Source organism: Primulina eburnea, chromosome 9 (assembly GCF_022965805.1).
Source record: "Primulina eburnea isolate SZY01 chromosome 9, ASM2296580v1, whole genome shotgun sequence".
Taxonomy (NCBI): Eukaryota; Viridiplantae; Streptophyta; class Magnoliopsida; order Lamiales; family Gesneriaceae; genus Primulina; species Primulina eburnea.
This window is the reverse complement of record NC_133109.1, coordinates 7147692-7162883: the sequence shown is the minus strand read 5'-3', so window position 1 is coordinate 7162883 and position 15192 is coordinate 7147692.

Sequence of the window (15192 nt, the reverse complement as noted above, 5' to 3'; positions counted from 1 at the left end):
ATTTCTATCATCCAAATGAAGCAAAAATGTTTGTTTCAAGAAATGCCACCTTTTTAGAAAGGGAGTTTCTATTAGATAGAAAAGGCAATATGATAGAACTTGAAGAAATTCAAGATACTCCCTCAACTTTAGAAGTTGAACATAATCCCCTAGAACCAGTAGTTGAAGTACAAGCTCCTAGAAGGTCTGATAGGGTTATTAGACCACCTGCCAGATATACACTTCTTCATTAACAAGGCCATGATGAGCCTTGTGTTGGATGTGATCCAATGAATTTCAAAGAAGAAATATCTGATACTGATTCAACCAAATGGCTTGAAGCCATGCAGTCAGAAATGTACTCTATGTATTCAAACCAAGTCTAGACATTGATGGATCAATCTCAGGGAATTGTTCCCATAGGATGCAAATGGATCTGCAAAAGAAAGCTTGGGGCGGATGTGAAGGTATTATCAGTAGGAAGTGAGCATAAGGTATGCAAACTTCAGAGATCAATATATGGTCTCAAGCAGATGTCAAGGAGTTGGAACCTCAGATTTGATAGCACTATCAAAGAGTTTGGTTTTGCTAAGAATCCTGAGGAACCATGCGTGTACAAGAAAGTTAGTGGGAGTGCAGTGACATTCCTGGTACTTTATGTTGATGATATCCTGCTCATTGGGAATGATGTAGGATTATTGCAATCAACTAAAGTATAATTAGCAAGTATATTCTCCATGAAAGACATGGGTGAAGCATCCTACGTATTGAGAATACAAATCTATAGAGATAGATCAAAGAGGATGCTCGGACTCACCCGAGCCACCTATATCGATACCATTATTAAACGATTCTCTATGGAAGAGTCCAAGAGAAGATACTTACCAATTTGTCATGGTATTACTCTATCTAAAGCTATGTGTCCCAAAACTGATGAAGAGATAGAGATGATGACACGTATTCCATATGCGTCAGCCATTGGTAGTATCATGTATGGTGTGATATAGACACGTCCTGATGTTGTTTGCGCTCTGAGTGTTACAAGCAGATATCAGGCAAACCCTGATCCAATGCATTGGAAGGCCGTGAAAGATATTCTTAAGTACTTGAGAAGGACTAAGAACTTGTTCATGGTCTATGGGGTGGAGAATTGAAATTGGAAGGCTACACTGATTCTAGCTTCCAATGTGACGTAGATGATTCGAAATCGACATCTAGTTTTGTATTCATGCTCTATGGTGCGGCTGTCTCTTGGAAAGGTTCCAAGCAAGACACCGTTGCGGATTCCACCACTGAAGCTGAATACATTGCTGCATCTGATGCAGCCCAAAGTGGTAGTTTGGATGAGGAATTTTGTCCAAGAGTTGGGCATTATTCCTAATAGAGTTGATCCAGTCCCGTTGTATTGTGACAACACTGATGCCATTGCGCAAGCAAAGGAACCAAGGTCTCATGAGCGATCCAAACATATACTGAGGAAATTCCACATCATACGGGAGATTGTGGGAAGAGGAGACATCAGTCGAAAGAGTCTCCTCTGCAGATAATGTTGCTGATCCACTTACAAAGCCCTTGCCAGGACCATTGTTTGAAAAGCATCGCGAAGCAATGGAGTTAAGGGTAGTTGGCTCTAGGGCAAGTGGGAGATTGTTAGAGTAGATGCCCTGCATGCCAACGGTTGGCTAGGGATTTTATTGACTCAAGTGAAATAAACAATCTTTATTTTAATATAATTTAACTTTTAATGGTTTCGTAATACTTTATCTGTATACCCATGCAAGCAGCATAGATAAAGTCCTTGATTATGCTTTAATACAAATGAATCGTAATTCGATGTTGAAACTCATTTGTAAACACTGCATATTCTAAATTCGTTCCTAGTCGATTCAGCCGCCTAAAACATGGATAAAGGTCGCTTGAGCTCGAGACTAGCATCTGTGATGTTGTGTACTGCGTTTCTTGGTAAGGACATAGAGATGTCCAAACATACAGATGGGTAGTCATATGATGATTATACCGAACAACCCTCCCTCGGACTTTTCAAGTGGTTATCATTCATCGAGAGGATAAGTCCGTGGTTATGATTGTACACCATTAGTCCTTACGACCCGGGACAACACTGAGGCTCTATATGCTAGGGCTGTGCTTTGACTCGTTTACCGGCTCCAGGAGAGTCATCAGGTGGCGAGGTTGGGTACAATTGCGACACATATAGGAGCCAGTGCATTGTAGTCGGGGATTCACCGCTCACCTACGGGTGTGGATATCCTATGTGATCTAATGAAATAATAGTGCATGGAATCTCTGGCCAGAGTACTAGATGTACGTTGGAGAAGGAGTTCTCCAAATAGTACACGCGATGCCACTATTATAGTTATCACATAGTTATCGAATTAATATGCAACCCTCGATGAACCAATGGTTGCAGATTCGATCGGGATATATGAGATGAAGGGACCGTACTGTACGTTAATCATAATCTACTGGTTCTTGCAGGCACTATCAGTGATACCTAGGGGATCATGGGGCGATGCTACTAGACGCTCTTACCATGATCCGATGGGTGTAATCAGAAATGAGTTCTGGCATTCTTGATCAAGGTGTTGGTGAAAAGAATGGGGTTAACTAGGGTAAGCCCGAATAAAGGATTATGTCCTGAATCACAAAGAGTTGTGAACCCACGGCTAGCTGTATCCCTGAACCATTGAGGGTCACACAAGCACTGGATTGTTTGTTCCCGTTGAGAGAATAAATTCAAAGAGTTGAATTTATATTATGATATAGTAAATTCAAGGAGTTGAATTTATGATAATTAAATGTTGAGAAAATAAATTCAAGGAGTTGAATTTATAAGATAGTAAATTCAAGAAGTTGAGTTTATGAAATTTGGAGAGAATAAATTCAAGGAGTTGAATTTATGAAATTTGAGAACTTAATTTATTAAACTCAAATGTTGGGTTTATTAAATATTAAATTTTGGAGGTGATAGAAATTCAAGGAGTTGAATTTATAATTTAAATAATAAATTCAAATGTTGAATTTATAATGTATTGAATTCATTAAGCTCAAGAGTTGAGTTGATTAATTAATAAATTAAATATGGTAGATAATATGTTTAATGAGCTTGTAGGAGTACAAGTCCAACATATTAAATAATTAAAGTTATTAATAGGCCTTGATTAATGGATTAAACTAGTGTGACTAGCCTAATTAATTAATCAAGCCTATTAAGGTTAATTATGAAATTTAGGTCAAGATTATTGTGTTTAAGGAAATAAATATATATATTGACCTAGCCTCCACTATTCCTATTTTGTGGTTCACGAAGATTGCATCCGAGAGTTTCATGATTTGTCATGAAAATATTTGTAGAATCTTTAAATTGATTTAATTATCTCATTAATTAATTAAATTGAAGATTAGACATAATTATAAGGATTTGATCCTTATTTTACGTGAATGCATCCAAAAATTCTTTTGGCAAGATTCATGTAAACTTTCGGCTCTTCTAATATCAAACAATGGGCTCCTCTCGAAAATTCTTTCAAAAAAAGGAAAAGAAAAATTCGGCTTGGGTGTTGAGTCGATTTTTCGTGTTCTATCTCTACGCAAAATTCTTCTAATTTTCTAGTGCAAGTTAGAAGAGGAACAAATAATCTGGTCGTGGACCTAATTCGGAGATCGAAGAATGTTCGTAGGGATTTATAACAAGAGCTACGTCCGCTAATACCGGAGTAGTTGGAGCCACGTGATTTATTCACCAAAGGTATAACTTTTAACACCCTATGAATGTTTTAGTTAAAATCATACGAGCGTCCAAACATATTTTGATTGTCAAAATAAAAATAAAATTTTAAAACTTCCGCTGCGTTTGGGCGTGTAGAAAACTCGGATCCAACAGTTGGCGCCTCTGATTAGGTCGAGCTGGTGGCCGACAAGCTGCTTAACGTTTTCCAGCAGAAATGAGATTGCAGCTTCTTCCGCCATTTTTGTTTGCAGTTGAAGCTTTTGTATTCGATGCTTGCCAAATATATAGTAAGAAATATGCACATTCGATGCTCTAGATATACTTTTTAATTATTCATTTTAAAAGAAATTTGATTTGTAAGAATATTTCGGGAAAAGTAACCAAAATTCATTTTCAAATAACAATTAAATGATTCAACGTGGTGGAGAGAGTTAATAATGTGATGACAAACGTGACGGGGAATGCGCAAATTTCCACCGAATACGATCTGCAATGTTAAAAACACAATAATTTGATGTCGTGCACTTTTTATATGAGATGATCACAATTAAATGATTCAACATGGTGGAGAGAGTTAATAATGTGATGACAAACGTGACGGGGAATGCGCAAATTTCCACCGAATACGATCTGCAATGTTAAAAACACAATAATTTGATGTCGTGCACTTTTTATATGAGATGATCACGTGATCATCTTATGGATATTACACTATATAAGATAAATTTAAAAAATTATCAGTTTAAACGAGATGATCACATGATCATCTCGTGTAAAAAATGTACAACACAAAGTATTGTGTTTTCGACACAATAGAAGATCTAAATCCATAAATCTCCTTCACAGTTCACGCTAGCTCAAAGCATTCACATTGATATTCAAATATATTATTGTTTGAACAACCAAACAATTTATTTTTTTTTGCGTGTGAGCCCACATGCCCACTTTCTTTTTTTTTTAATTTTTTTATTTTAATTAATTCAAACGGTTTAATTAAAAATTTTGTAACGGTAATTTGAAATTAATTTTCAATTATTGACTTTTCAATTAATATAATTTTAATTAACTATTGTAATTCTCCGATCAATTAATATTGTCCTTATAAAATAATTACTGGAACGTAGCAATTGTGTTTTAAATTTTGCTGTGTTGTATTCCTTCATCACTTTTTAATTTTATGTAAATGATATTTTTTTCCTTTTATTTTTAATTCATTACACTAGTAAAATAAGATAAAATAAATATATTTAAAAATAATATGATTATTTATTAAGTAATAATAATTTAAGTTCTGTAAATAAAATTGAAAATATATTTATTTAAAGTAAAATAAAAATAAAGATAAATGATTTTACAGTGATAATGAGTGTTAATGTTAGAATATATACGAAAGAATGTAAGTGTTAAATAACGTGTATGTGGAACGTTGATCCCACGATTTTTATGAGATGGTTAATGTTCAAGCCAAAACTAATGTGGATGCTCTTATGTATATTATATATAATACACCATGGGGTAAGGCGATTTAGCCTTCATTTCACCAGGCCAAATTGCAATTTCAACTTGAAAAGATGTTCATTTTTTCAATCACTGAGTCGTTGTATTGTTCATATTTTTAGTGGAATTCGAAATCTCCAAAATACCAAAAAAAAAAAAAAATAGATTAATGCATCGTATATTATACACATAAAATAAAGTATTTTTTTAAATTAAAAATTGACAATTAGCTAAGTGCAACAAGTCTTTGCTAATAAAAAACTTATTATTTATTAATAGTCACGAGTATGAAAGGAAACAACTTGCAAATTTTAAAACATAAATCTGATAGAATTCGTCAGCTCTATATATCTATAACACTCACATGGATGAACCCTAACATTAAATTTGTAATCTCATTATTATTTAAGTCTCTCTATTGTTTAATTTGATTTCTTTTGTGATACTGAGTTATCTATATCTCAATATCATTAGGTCATATAAATCATACGCCTTATAATAAAATTTGACATCATGTGTTGATGATCTAATGACTAAAATTTCAATTTTTCGTGTGAGCTTTTTTTGCGTATAAATAAATAAAAATTTCAAACAGAATCCTATTTGTAAGTATTATTAATACTGTGAACGAATCATATCTTTCAAAATTTATATTATGAGTAGTGAGACCGTCTCACGGATCCTAATCAGTGAGACGGGTCAACCCTAATCATATTCACAATAAAAAGTAATACTCTTAGCATAAAAAAAAAAGGCAAATACTTGTGTGAGACAGTCTCACGGGTCGTATCAGTGAGAAAGATATCTTATTTGGGTCATCCATGAAAAAGTATTACTTTTTATGCTAAAAGTATTATTTTTTATTGTGAATATGAGTAGAGTTGACCCGTCTCACAGATTAAGATATGTGAGACGGTCTCTCATGATATCAACTCAAAAAATAATACTTTTTCATGGATAACCCAAATAAGAGATTCGTCTAACAAATACGACCCGTAAGACTGTCTCACACGAATTTTTGCCTTATATTATTGTTATAAAAATATTTAGGAGCTTATTATAAAATCAAACATTTATTAAAATAAATTTACAATATACTGAAATGAAAAAAATATCAGTATTGGAACGTTCTAGAAAAACAAGATTTGGATTAATGCTTCATATATTATATACATATATTTAAATATAGGATAATTTATAGACAATGCGCTAAATGCAACAAATCTTTGTTTGATTAGAAAATCGAATTATAATATATTTATAGTTACATCTTTGCTCAAGTGACGAACCTGTTTATTTTTAAAGGGCAAAATATAACTCAGATAGCGTGCGCTAGCTATATAGATTGAGATGCACACAACCCTAGTTAGCTAATATGAAATTTAAAATTTCGTGATTGTTTAGACTCGACCATGGGCCGAGTTGGATCCAGATCGGATCCGGTTCAAAATTGGTCAAAGGTCAATGGTCCGATTAACTAGACCAACGTTTTCATTAAAAATTTAGGATCCATCGGATCGCACGTTGTTATGTATTATTATTATTATTATTATTTTATAATGGATTCTTGAAAGAAGGAACAAAATCGAAGAAGTCCTGAAGTAAGAAGTGGTAACGTCTTGTGACCCTAGATGTCGGCAGGAACATGTATTAAATGCATGTTGGGGTTGGCAAATTTGATTTTGAAAACGTGTGGTTGGCTACATTTCAGAAGACGGAAGATGGGTTTTACGCGTATAAAACGCGTGTTCACACGGTCAAGAGGCTCTATAAATAGAGCTCCCCCTTCATTCTGAAATCATCCCTTCTTCGAGTTTTCTCTCATCTTATAAGCATTTGAGTGCTTAGTTCTATAATATTTGTGAGGTGTTTTGTTCTCCTATATTAAGAGAGTGTGTGTTCTCTTTGGAAACACACTGAGTGAGTTGTACACCACAAAATATTATAGTGGAAATTCTTTTCATCTTGCCCGTGGTTTTTACCCTAATTATTTTTAGGGGTTTTCCACGTAAATCTCGGTGTCCAGTTATTCTTTATTTTCGGGTTTTATTATCTCAAATTCCGCACGTGGGACCAACAAGTGGTATCAGAGCCTTGGTTTAAAATTTCTTAAAATTCTGAGTATGCTCTGTGGTTGCAGCCTAGACTGAACTTCCACATCAGAAAAGATTTTTCAAGATTTTTTATTTAAGGCGGGATTCTTTTGTCCAGTCTATAAAATTGTTGTAGACATAATGGCGGGAAGGTACGAGATAGCAAAGTTCAATGGAAGCAATTTTATGCTGTGGAAAATAAAGATACAAGCAGTTTTAAGAAAGGAGAATTGCTTGGCGGCTATTGGAGATAGACCGGTGGAGATTACAGATGATGGAAAGTGGAACGAGATGAATGATAATGCTGTTGCCAATTTACACTTGGCTATAGCTGACGAAGTTTTGTCAAGTATCTCTGAGATAAAAACAGCCAAAGTTATCTGGGATACTCTGACAAAGATGTACGAGGTCAAGTCGCTACACAATATGATTTTCCTAAAGAGAAGGCTTTATACTCTTCGGATGGCGGACTCTTCATCGATGACCGACCATATCAACACACTAAATACTCTATTTGCCCAACTCACTTCCATGGGGCATAAAATAGGGGAAAATGAACGTGCGGAGCTTCTACTTCAAAGTCTACCAGATTCATACGATCAACTTATCATCAACATTACCAACAATATTCTTATGGGCTTTCTAAGATTCGACGATGTCTTAACTGCGGTTCTCGGAGAAGAAAGCCGGCGCAAGAATAAGGAAGACAGGTTGGTAACATCAAAGCAGGCAGAGGCGTTACCGATGATAAGAGGAAGATTTATGGACCGTGACTCCAGTGGGAGCCAAAGACGAGGTAGATCAAAGTCCAGAAGTAAGAAGAAAAATATTTACTGCTTCAAATGTGGCGGTAAAGGGCACTTCAAGAGAGAGTGTACGAGTATCGATAAAAGTTTTCAAGGAAATGTGGCCAGCACTTCAGGCAGTGGTGAAATATTATTCAGCGAAGCAGCAACAGTTGCGGAAGGCAGGCACAAATTTTGTGACACATGGATAATGGATTCAGGAGCGACGTGGCATATGACGTCTCGGAGAGAATGGTTTGATCATTATGAACTAGTCTCAGGAGGATCTGTATTCATGGGAAATGATCATGCCTTGGAAATCGCTGGGGTCGGTACTATCAAAATTAAAATGTTTGATGGCACCATTCGCACCATACAGGAGGTACGACATGTGAAAGGACTGACGAAAAATCTTTTGTCCTTGGGGCAATTGGATGACATCGGGTGCAAAACTCGGATCGAGAACGGGATCATGAAAATAGTGAAAGGCGCGCTTGTGGTTATGAAGGCGGAAAAAGTTGCTGCAAATCTGTATGTTCTTTTGGGAGAAACACACAAAGAGGCAGAACTAGCTGTTGCATCAATTGGTTCAAGAGAAGAATTAACGGTGTTATGGCATAGAAAGCTCGGGCATATGTCAGAACGAGGGTTGAAAATTCTCTCAGAACGGAAGCTGCTGCCGGGACTTACAAAAGTGTCACTATCCTTTTGTGAGCACTTTGTTACCAGTAAACAACACAGATTAAAGTTTGGCACTTCTACTGCCAGGAGCAAAAGCATATTAGAGCTGATTCATTCGGATGTTTGGCAAGCACCGGTTGTATCCCTAGGAGGAGCGAGATACTTTGTCTCGTTCATTGATGATTTCTCTAGGAGATGTTGGGTGTATCCAATCAAGAAAAAATCAGATGTTTTCCAGATCTTCAAAGATTTCAAAGCGCGGGTTGAACTTGATTCTGAAAAGAAAATCAAGTGTCTGAGGACTGACAATAGAGGAGAATATACCAGTGACGAGTTTGATGAATTTTGTCAACATGAAGGCATCAAGAGACAGTTCACGACGGCTTACACACCTCAACAGAATGGAGTGGCGGAGCGGATGAACAGGACCTTGTTGGACAGAACAAGAGCTATGTTGAGGACTGCGGGTCTAGAAAAGTCATTTTGGGTGGAAGCAGTCAAAACCGCTTGTTATATTATCAATCGTTCTCCTTCAATGGCGATTGATCTGAAGACTCCGATGGAGATGTGGACCGAGAAGCCGACAGATTATTCTCATTTGCATACATTTGGAAGTCCGGTGTACGTTCTGTACAATGAGCAAGAAAGATCAAAGTTGGATTCGAAATCCAGAAAATGTATCTTCTTGGGATATGCTGATGGAGTAAAGGGGTTTCGCTTGTGGGATCCTACTGTTCACAAGCTTGTCATCAGCAGGGATGTTATCTTCGAGGAAGATAAAGTAAAGGGAGACAAAGGCACATTGAATTCAGAAACTACTATATTTCAGGTGGAAAATAAGACGGACGAAAGTCAAGTTTCTTGTGAAGCAGTACCAGAGCACGAAGAACAAGAACATGTTGAGTCTGAGGTTTCCAATGTGAGGCAGTCAACTCGAGACAGAAGACCACCAGGTTGGCTTTCAGATTATGTCACTGAAAGCAACATTGCATATTGTCTATTATCAGAGGATGGTGAGCCATCGAGTTTCCACGAGGCTACTCAAAGCTCGGATGTATCCTTATGGATGATAGCAATGCAAGAAGAGTCGGAGGCTTTAGACAGGAATAAAACTTGGGATCTTGTTACACTACCACGAGGAAGGAAAGCCATTGGAAACAGATGGGTCTATAAGATCAAGCGTGATGGCAATAACCAAGTGGAGCGGTATCGTGCTAGGTTGGTGGTAAAAGGGTATGCTCAAAAAGAAGGCATCGACTTCAATGAGATATTTTCTCCTGTGGTTCGACTTACAACAGTCAGAGTAGTGTTGGCATTGTGTGCGGTGTTTGATCTACATCTAGAACAGCTAGATGTGAAAACGGCGTTTCTTCATGGAGATCTTGAAGAAGAAATCTATATGCTCCAGCCAGAAGGTTTCGCGGAAAAAGGCAAAGAGAACTTGGTTTGCAGGTTGAAGAAATCTCTGTACGGTCTCAAACAGGCGCCGAGGTGTTGGTACAAGAGATTTGATTCCTATATCATGAGCCTTGGATACAACAGACTGAGTGCAGACCCTTGTACGTATTTCAAGAGGTCTGGTGATGATTACATCATTTTGCTGTTGTATGTGGACGACATGTTGGTAGCAGGCCCCAACAAAGATCAGGTCCAAGGATTGAAGGCACAGTTGGCTAGGGAATTTGATATGAAGGACTTGGGACCAGCAAACAAGATTCTAGGGATGCAAGTTCACCGAGATAGAAGTAACAGAAAGATTTGGTTTTCCCAGAAAAATTATTTGAAGAAAGTCTTGCAACGCTTCAACATGCAAGACAGTAAGCCAATATCGACCCCTCTTCCTGTTAACTTCAAGTTATCCTCCGAGATGTGTCCTAGCAGTGAAGCGGAGAGGATGGAGATGTCTCGAGTACCGTATGCATCAGCAGTGGGAAGTTTGATGTTCGCTATGATCTGTACAAGGCCGGACATTGCTCAAGCAGTGGGAGCAGTTAGTCGGTATATGACGAATCCTGGACGAGAGAATTGGAGCACTGTTAAGAGGATCCTTAGATACATTAAGGGTACCTCGAATGCTGCATTATGTTATGGAGGATCGTATTTTACACTCAGGGGCTATGTCGATTCAGATTATGCAGGTGATCCTGATAAGATGAAATCTACTACTGGTTATGTGTTTACACTTGCAGGGAGAGCAGTAAGCTGGGTTTCAAAACTGCAGACAGTTGTGGCATTATCTACAACAGAGGCAGAATATATGGCAGCTACTCAAGGTTGCAAGGAGATAATATGGATTAAAATGTTATTGGAGGAGATTGGGCACAAACAAGAGAATGTTCCTTTGTTTTGTGACAGTCAAAGTGCCTTGCACATTGCAAGGAATCCAGCCTTTCATTCCAGGACGAAACACATTAGAGTACAATTTCATTTTGTACGAGAAGTAGTAGAAGAAGGAAGCGTGGATATGCAGAAGATCCATACGAAAGAAAACATAGCTGATTTTCTGACCAAGCCAGTGAACACTGATAAGTTTGAGTGGTGTAGATTCTCAAGTGGCTTAGCGGAAACGTAAGCAGCAGGGAATGGCAAGATTGAAAGGATGTGTGGAGATGTGTTTGATTCTCAATCAAATCTCCAAGTGGGAGAAATGTCGGCAGGAACATGTATTAAATGCATGTTGGGGTTGGCAAATTTGATTTTGAAAACGTGTGGTTGGCTACATTTCAGAAGACTGAAGATGGGTTTTACGCGTATAAAACGCGTGTTCACACGGTCAAGAAGCTCTATAAATAGAGCTCCCCCCTTCATTCTGAAATCATCCCTTCTTCGAGTTTTCTCTCATCTTATAAGCATTTGAGTGCTTAGTTCTATAATATTTGTGAGGTGTTTTGTTCTCCTATATTAAGAGAGTGTGTGTTCTTTTTGGAAACACAGTGAGTGAGTTGTACACCACAAAATATTATAGTGGAAATTCTTTTCATCTTGCCCGTGGTTTTTACCCTAATTATTTTTAGGGGTTTTCCACGTAAATCTCGGTGTCCAGTTATTCTTTATTTTCGGGTTTTATTATCTCAAATTCCGCACGTGGGACCAACACTAGAGAGTAACGAAAATTATCATGATTGAAACTCGTGATTTATAATGATAATATCATATTTTTGAAATCTTAAATATGATATTTATTCATTGAATATTTTCAGAGAGTAAAAATTTTATTGAGAAAAAAATATTTAATAGATTTTTGATAAGTGCAAGCTTATTTTTTAATTCATATATTTTATTTTTAAAACGTTTATTAACAAATAATAACTTTTTTTTTTTTATAAAAATACAGGCTTAGCCGAGTCAGGATCTAGCGGTTAACCAGACCGAACAGTCGAGTTCAGAACCCGGACTGGATCGTCGAATTCACAACCCAGAGCGTAACTGTCCTAGACATTTATGGTTAAGAGTTGTGATTTTCCCTAACCTAACTTTTCGGGTTCGACCCATGGCCAAGTCTAAATCCAAACTTGGGTTTTTGGCCAGCCTTTATCATGAAAAATATGTATTTGTACTCCTTTATTCATAAAAAATATTTATACACTCTGTGAGCCCGCATGACTTTTTTCGGATGAAAACCGATATAAAACATTTAAAATATGATGTTGATATATGATATTTGAATACAATTATTTCAGATATGGTAATAATATATAATTTTGAGTACTCAAACATGTATAACAATTATTGATATGAATGACACATTTTTTCTCATATGACAATTGACACAAAACATTTAAAATATGATAGTAATATATTATTTTTTTTATCAAATGTTTTCAGATATGATACTAATATGTGATATTTGAGTACTAAACAAGTGTAGAAAATGTTGTTAATAAATTTGTTCTAATTTTATAATCAAAATCTTATATTTTGTATCAAATCTAAAAGAGTAGGTACAAAAATATCATATGTTAATACCATAATTTTCATATTTTATACTGATTTTCCTCCGTAAAAAAATATGTAGGTCTAGAGAGTGTATAATTTTTTTTTATGTGAATCAGATAGTGTAAAAACATTATTTCCTTGATAATGATTAAACCCAAATTCATGTTTGGATTTAGAGATTTAAAAGAAAGTTACCTTGATTTTACCCAATATATATTTATTTTTTGAATGAAATAACATTTCATTTATCATTCATCAAAGTTCTGGTTTACAAAGGGAGTGAGAAAAGGTGGACAACAATCTTTAAAAACAAAAGACGAGCAAGAACATGGGCTGCGTCATGTGTTGATATTCTACAACAATGGATCGAAACATTTTGTTGTTGCATGAGAGCTTGGATAATGAACCGCACGAGCTTGAGGCTTCTGGGGTATGCTGACTTGGGTGATCGATTGAATTGACAATGTTACATGCATCAGCTTCCAGTATGATATTTGACCACCTATAATGTGATGCCAATAAAATTCCTTTTCTGACATCCATCAACTATACCATGCGAGCTGTGAGTATCGATGCAAAACACTATAAAAATTTGAACTAGTACTCCTTGGTCATTTTGAATGATAACACAGACTCCAAAGAATAGGGATCCCCGATAAACTACTGCATCAATATTAATCATGACAAAAACTTCAGGGGCCACACACCAAGAAGTGGATTGAGCCTGAGATGGGTTCTTCGTACCGGCTACTGCTGGGCAAGCCAAGAATTCTCCCCACAAATTGCTGGCACGAGAAACAATTTCTCTAGCTGGTAAAATTTGTCCTTCAAATACAAATTTATTTCTATATACTCACTACAATAAAAAAGACTTTTTGCAACACACAAATTGGCTTTATGCAGCACGCATTGCATGTTGCACAATTAAATGGTATTTAAAGTAATAGATATTGACAACGTGCATTGTACGGAGTGGAAAATAAAAATGACAGCGCAATGAACGCTGCGCAAAATATCATCGACAACCTGCACTTCACGTCATGGATATATGAATCGAAGTGGTGCACACTACGCATAATAGCATTGACGGCATGAAATACATGCCGAGGTGACAAGCATCGACTCGAGCACCGTACACGGCATATAATAGTATCGGCAACACTCACTGGACATCATGGATACAAGAATCGACAACATGCACAACACGCCGCTGATAATATCATTGACTCCACGCACTGCACGCCGTGGATAAACACATCAACAACATACATTTGCACGCTATTGTATAAAAAAATTCAATTTCATTCACGAAAACGAAAAATCAATTTTTTACAAAAAAATTAGTGCAAATTTAAATCTAGTCCACTTTAAAGTTAATGAAAGTCATTTTTTTTCAATATATATTCCAAAACATAAGGTCTCAAGAACCAAAAGAAGACATGAAATCTGTCATAAACTAGCTAGTACATAACAATGAATAAATTTTCAATCCATGCAAATATATAGAATCTATATCAATCTCACAATACTACAAATTTACATAAACATGCGATTGTGCTTCCTATTGTGTCATCGAGAAACTGCATTTCATCATTTGTCGAAATTAGGCCACCTTCTCCACTAAAAACTTATCAACCCAAACTTTCCAACAAGATCCACCACGAACAACGTGACGTGATGCACTTTTTCGTTTGGATCTATAGATGCAATCCGACCTCTGCAACAACTAATCCATAAACACACCAATACAACTTACATGTAGTATTAGCATGTATATGGATTTGTTGATGCAATTCGACCTTTGCAACAAATAATCCATCAACACACCAATGAAGCAACTTACATTTAGTATTAGCACATATATTTCCAATACTCACATTTCTTCAAATTTGATTGTAAATAAGCAATACAAAGTTATTGATTCTAACATGCCTATTTTTGTAACTATTTTTTAGTTTAGAAACACATAATTTTAAGATAGTTACCTGAGCTATGTCAAGTTTTTTGTTAACATTATCAAAATCACCACTTTTTGGCACAAATATTGATAGCACTATTGCTACCAACTTCATTCGAATACCGCTACCAATGCTACCATTAGCAACCTAAGTTTACAAACAAATTGTGTCAAACAATGTCATCATGATAATCCAAAAGCATTTAAATGTATAATATATCAAACTGATTTTATATAGTTGTTTAATCACTAACCTGTTGTCTCATACTTTGTAAAAACATGGACCTCATTTCTTGCACTTCTTCTTGAAGGTTATGCACCATAGCTTGAAGTTGTTTAACAGTGCCAAATGATATAACTTATCAGATCACATATGATATCTACACCCGTATATGAAAGGTTAATACCAGACTACAGTGTATCGGATCCTACATAAACTATATTCATTCTCGCCACATGATGACCCTTTTGGAGTTGGTAACGAGTCAAAGTGCATGTTAGTATGTAGAGCCTCCA